This window comes from Corvus brachyrhynchos, unplaced genomic scaffold (genome assembly GCF_000691975.1).
Source record: "Corvus brachyrhynchos isolate BGI_N302 unplaced genomic scaffold, ASM69197v1 scaffold106, whole genome shotgun sequence".
Classification (NCBI taxonomy): Eukaryota; Metazoa; Chordata; class Aves; order Passeriformes; family Corvidae; genus Corvus; species Corvus brachyrhynchos.
Genome location: NW_008238834.1, coordinates 2,699,550 through 2,705,912, shown reverse-complemented (window position 1 = coordinate 2,705,912; position 6,363 = coordinate 2,699,550).

Here is a 6,363-nt window from a genome sequence, read left to right as displayed (position 1 = left end):
CGGGAAGCGGCGTGGTGCGCGCATGCGCAGTCGCCTGTGTGAGGGCGTCGCTGCCGTATGGGAATTCGTTCAGTAAGGAATCCAGAGACGGTACTAATTAAAACATGCATCTAAGGAATGGAGGATGCTTACAAGAGCATATATTGACAGAACAACGGGGAATGGCTTCAAACTGAGAGAGGGTAGGTTTAGGTTAGGTATTAGGAAGAAATTCTTTACTGTGAGAGGATGAGGCACTGGAACCTGTAGCCCAGAGAAGTTGTGGATGCCTCGTCCCTGGAAGTGTTCAAGGCCAGGCTGGATGAAGCTCTGAGCAACCTGCTGTAGTAGGAGGTGTCCCTACCCACGGCAAGGGGATTGGAACCAGACAATCTTTAAGCTCCCCTCTGGCGGCGATGTCCCGGTGGCTCGGCCCCCTCGCACTGCTGGGTGCCCGGGTGGGTTGTCCGAGCCTCGTCCTTTGCCAAAAACAAGGAGGGAAAGCGGCGCCACGTGCCATGGGGCCAGTGGGGACAAAGTGACCTCGCTGGCGGCCCGCGCTGTGTCAGTCAGCAGCTGACACCTCACAGCTGGCAGCCGTAGTGAAATGAAAAGTGAAGAGTCGACTTGAGAGGGGACCTTGGCAATGTATATAAACATCTAAAGGGTGGTGCCTAGAGGATGGAGCCAGGCTCTCCTTGGTGGTGCTAAGCAGTGCGACAAGAAGCAATGTGCAGAAACTGATGCACAGGAAGTTCCACCTGAACGTGAGGAAGAACTTCTTTACTGTGTGGGTGACCCTGCTCTGGAACGGATTGCCCAGAAAGGCTGTGGAGTCTCCCTCACTGGAGATACTCAAGAACCATCTGGGCACAATTCTTTGCCATGTACTCTAGAATAACCTTGCCTGGACAGGAAGGTTGGACCAGATGACCCTCTGTGGTCCTTTCCAACCTGACTGATTCTGTGTTTCTGTGATTCTGAGTCCCACCAAGTTCCTGGTGGTATTACAGCAGATGTGCTTGCAGCAGCATTTCCTCAGAGTTTGCAGACCCCTTCTCACAATTATGTTTGCAGACACCTCTGAAGTAGGTTACTCAGCTGCTGCTCGGCGGTGCAGGTGCGCAGACAGCTGCCAGCCCCCTTGGTACAGGTGTGTCATGGTGCCAGTGTATGTCACTTGGGTGTAAAGCAGGACAGACGCTTGCTTGTCTGTGTCAGGGAGATTAAAGAGGGTTCTTGGGTGTGTCTTGGTCCTGTGCAGTGTCCACTCCTCTCTCCAGAGCACTGAGTTCACCCAGAGAGCTGCCTGCTTGAGTCCACTTGTCCAACTTGTTTTACTTTCCTAAGTTTGGCAGTAACTCTGAATGTGCCAGCTAGCTCTTTTGTTCTGTGTACTCTGCACAGTGTTTCACAACTCATTCTATAGCGTAACCACCTATTTGTGATTTTTGCCAGAGTCTGGGATATTTCAGTCCTTGCTACACTTGTCAAGTGTTTATACCTCACCTAACCTTACGTCATGGCTTCTTGGCCTCGGGATATTTCTGTGTCTGAGCCTGTTGTCTACATTGGCAAGTTCTGAACAAAAAGCTGAAGATCTGACATCCATACCACTGATGTGGCAGTCCGGACCAGCTTTGTCACTGGATGCAGTGACAGCTGGAGTTTAAATACATTGGGGATGTTCTGGGGATGTAACTGTGGGTTTGGGTTCCTTCAAAAGGAATCCATTATGCATGCTCCAAGACCCTGGATGGTAAGTGGAAGCCATCAGAGGATTCCCTTCAAAAGTGAGCTGCTGATCCTAACTGGAATACTAACGCAGAGGTACCTCATGCATACCTAATGTACTCCATCCATATGACTTTCCTAGGGGTAACCTGAAGTAGGTCCTACCTGAAATGCAGATAAGTGTCTGTATCAACATCTCAACATTCGGCATCTTTGCTGGGCATGTCCACTCTTATCAGTATGTTCTACTTGCCAATATAGACACAGCCTCAGTTTATTTGACCATGAATTCACCTAGTGATGTGTATACACCACTGGAGAACAGCGTGAGGAACCTCAGCCAATCGCCAGGAAAGGTGTTAGAAGAAAAGGTTTTTAATGATAGTATGTGAAAGGGTTTCTCCCAGAGATTTATGATATACTTTACAATTTCTGGTAACAGTTCACTGATCTAAAAGAGATCACAAAAGTATTTTAGTATTAGGTCTTGTAAATATTCATTTGTTAATACCTGCAGTATTTAAAAAGGGGTTATTTTTGTTTTTATAATAAACTTTCTAGGTCTGTTTTATAATCTTCAAAACATTTTAGTGATTTCTATTTTTATTACATTTGTGGGATCCATTGTTGGAAATTGCTGTCAAGTTTCTGAATAGCATACATTTATTTGTATAAACATAAAATTTACCCGGAGATACTCTGTTTTGCCTGTAAAGTTTTTTGTCTCTTTGTTAACTGAAACAAGGAACTGCCTTCCTTGGTATGTCCTCTTTCTGGACACACTTCATTGAAGCACAGTTTGTCCTGGACAAATGGGAATTTTCAGCAGCTGTAGTTTTTTTTTAAAAGCGGATAGGAGGAGATGTTATTTATAATTCCCTGTAGCAGCTCCTCTTTAATGCATGATAATCTGCTGTGACTTTACAATGAACGCAGCAACATGTGGTCTCCTGCTCTCCCTCAGTATCTGACAGAATATTTTCCAGATGAAGGATATTTTAATCACTGGGCTGCATGTAAATTTCCTGGAGGATGGTAAAAGCATTTCTTTATGAACCATTATCTTTATAAATTTAAAATAATGTTTTCCCATGTCTCTTTCTTAGGAACATGAAGCAAGTAAACCTAGATATTTTCACATCCTTCCATGAAATAGTAATTTGCTGTATAGCAGGGAAATAGTAAAGTAGCAGGCATTCTTATAAAGCATTAAATTCCAAAATTTGGAAAAACTTAGTTCATAGGATAGAAGACCAGTAATTTTCCAGTTTTCCACAGAAGGTGGCAGCATTTTGAAGCAATGATCTCAGTGTGAACTTGCTAGCAAATGTCATTGTTGAAAGAACACAAACCTCACAGAAATTTACTCTCCTCGGAAGTTGTGGTGAATATAAACAGGAGTCCTTGGGCATGAATTGTTGCAGAACTGGGGAACCTGGGGACGGAGGAGAAACTGCATTCACATAGGTGGAGTATGTAGGACAGATTTAACCCCAAAAGGATTCTTTGTTAATTTAGCCATATTTACCACTGCAGTAATACTGCTGGAGTGCCTCTTGTCTGCAGCTAAGTGAAAAATTACTTGCTTCTAGGTTATGCCTTTTTTCACGGAATAACTCAGCTGATAATGGAACACTCCACTAATTGCAGAGAGTGCCCCGCTGGGCTACAGCTTTGGGAAATGACTGTCACCAGAGAGGGGAAGCTTCTCCTATTATTTCCTCCACTTCCTTTCTCCACTCCCACCAGTGTTCTCCAGCTCCTTACCTCATGCCAGCCTCCATCTAACACCTGAGGGACCCCCATAGGCAAGCAAATTTAACTTCCCGAGCTAGCAAAAAAATAACCCAGTGGAAAAAGTGAATCATACTCTACCAGAGTAAGAAAGGCTGAGAACCGTATCACTGGAATCAGGAGGATAAGAAAAGACGGGAGGAAGCGCAAGCCTTCCCCTTTTGGCATGAGGGAGCTGTTAACATTGACAGCTGCTTGTGAAACTGCAGCCTTAGGGCGGGCTACGTAGTTACAGGACTGAGCGCTTGATCCCAAACTCAATCCCAGCGGTCCTGCCAGCACGCCGATCTTACAGCTCCCTTTGACATGCAAACGCACTCCCAGCCTGCCCTGCTGCTTATCAGACATCTCATCTGAGCAAGGAAGTGGTGACCGACAACCAAGAGGCAGGAGCTGCTTAACCTTTCACTGGTAATTAACCTTGCAGGCACCGCTCGCGCCTCAGAATGCCTCAGACAGGCGAGGTAAGGCCACATGGGCAGCTCATTTAAACCATATACATTCTACATATACAGAACATTTAAGGAACCGGAGGAGCAGTTGAGACAGCACAGGGCCCCAGTTTCCCTCCGTTCAGCAGATTCAAAAAGTCCCTCTACCGCAGGAAGAGGGGAGAGGCTGATTTTTGCATCTCCAGTAGTAGCAGGGATGAGACAGGAGAGACAGGAATATTGGATGCTTCAGAGGAAGAGATGCTTGCCAATGAAGAACCACTGTCTGGTAGATTTTTCCTTCTGTTGGAATGAAAATTAAACAACAACAACAAAAACTCAAACCGTAGCTGAGATATCCCACAGCAGATTGGCTGCAGGAGGAGTTACTGGGGGGGACCCAGCAGGTAGGCTGGAGGTCAGTGGCAAGTCCCCAGGGTGAGTCTTTTGGGCTTTTTTACACCCCCCTCTTTCTTACTCATTGCCTTGAGCATTCCAGTGCTCTTTCTGACCAGCTGGCATGCTGGGATGAGAACCCCAGCAAGTGGCACAGGTTGAAGGGTGCCCATGTGTTACAGCAACTTGATGACTCAGGGAACAAATGTTTCTTTTCCTCAAGGTGATGATGCATTCAGCTGAAGTGACCCGGGGAGAAGCAGAGTGCAGGGCTAAAGTCTTCTTTCTGGTAGGTGTGAGTCATTGGCATGAGCCAGGTAGCTACAGGAGTTGTAGGTGAAAGAAATTCCTGAAATTCCTGTGTAGGTGGCACGTGGGACAACAGGGATTGGAGAGTGCCCTGACTGCCTGGAGTTAATGAGCTTTACAGGGCAATTAGCTGAAAAAGCAGGGGGCCATGTTCAAAATGGGGGGAGGTAGAATTTGAACAGTTGGTTTTGTTTTGGTGTTTTTATTTATGCAGGGAGGCAGGAAAAAAAAAAAAAAACTGGGCTGGGACTTGTCCACTTTGCTTGCATGCTGAATGTGAAGTTTGTGGGGTTTTCTTTCAGGGCAGGAGGGGAACAGGGATAAAAAGGACTGCAGATAGCTACATCTGGAGGGAAGGCTGGTACAGCTGGCTTACAGAGATTTGGGTCTGGGACAGAGAGTGGATGTGTATGTGAGTGGTACACAGGGGTCCAGACCATTACAGGAAAAGGGGAGGAGGCTGTTGTCTTAAACACTTGGGAACTGCTGAGATAGAGTAAGCTGCTCTATTCTGTTGACTTGAAGGGCTCAAACAGTTGACTATTAGATTTCAGCTAGAAATTCCAAATTGCAGCACAGAGGAGGAGAAGCTTCCTGAACCACATCTGGGGAGTAATTCTTGAATGTAGAGCCCTTTTCCAATCTCTGTAATGGTGAGTCTAGGCCTTGGAGGGACTGCACTCTGCAACAGTCAGCATGTTGGGATCTAAAGTGTGACACTCAGTGTCACACTGACAGACCATGCTGACCTGCCTGGAGTCACCACTGCTTCATTGGCATTTTCTTGACACCAGCTCCTGTGGAGTTATAGACTGTCCTCCGCAGCCCTTTCTTTTAAATGGTGCTGTTACATGTCATGGTTTCCAAAAAGAGCATTAATTCATTTGTTCAGTGTGAAATGTATAGTATGGGTTAGTTTCTCTGTATTCAAAGAACCATATTGTATATTGGAAATTTTCAGTTTTTCCAAGTCCTTTTTTTTTGCCAGGAGTGGACATAATAAATGACACCTTAAAATCTTGGTCTTTTTGATCTGGTGCTTAGACAGCTGAGATCACGAATGACTCTTGGGTGACTGAAGGTCTCACAGATAAAAAGAACTGTACCATGCATTGATGCCAAGGGCAAAGTGAGAAGAGGTGGATGTTCTGGAGCATGTATGTGGTATCTCCTGTTTTGGGCAGGAGGGCTGAACTAGACAGTCTCTAGAGGACCCTGCTGACTGCAGCTACTATGGGATTCTGAACTAGGAAGAAAGTTTTCTTTAAGAGGTAGGTGTCTGCAGCCCTTGTGGCTTGGAATTTCATTTTCATTCTATTTCATCTTTCCAGTAATGAGTACATTGATAACTAACAACTTTCTTCCATCATCAGCATTACATATCCCTGTTGATGCCTGGATACTCAGATCGCATGAAAAGCCAAATAAAGACCCTGTGAATTCACAGTGTTTTGAATAGAGGGCACATTGTGGACTTTGGCTTACTTGTGAAACTGTGTGAGGTACAAAGTTATTGCACAGCAAAAATGTTTATGGCACTTGTTTCTAGATTGTGTGTACCCTGTAAGATCTGAGGTAAGTGTCTGTGTTTTTTGTTTCAGAAGATCTGACTGGGAAAGCTTGAAGATATCCATATTAAAATTTGATTGTTACCACCTTGCACACTATGGTTTGAACAATGTATTTTCCCTGATGGGGTCTAAGGAAAAACACTGTACAT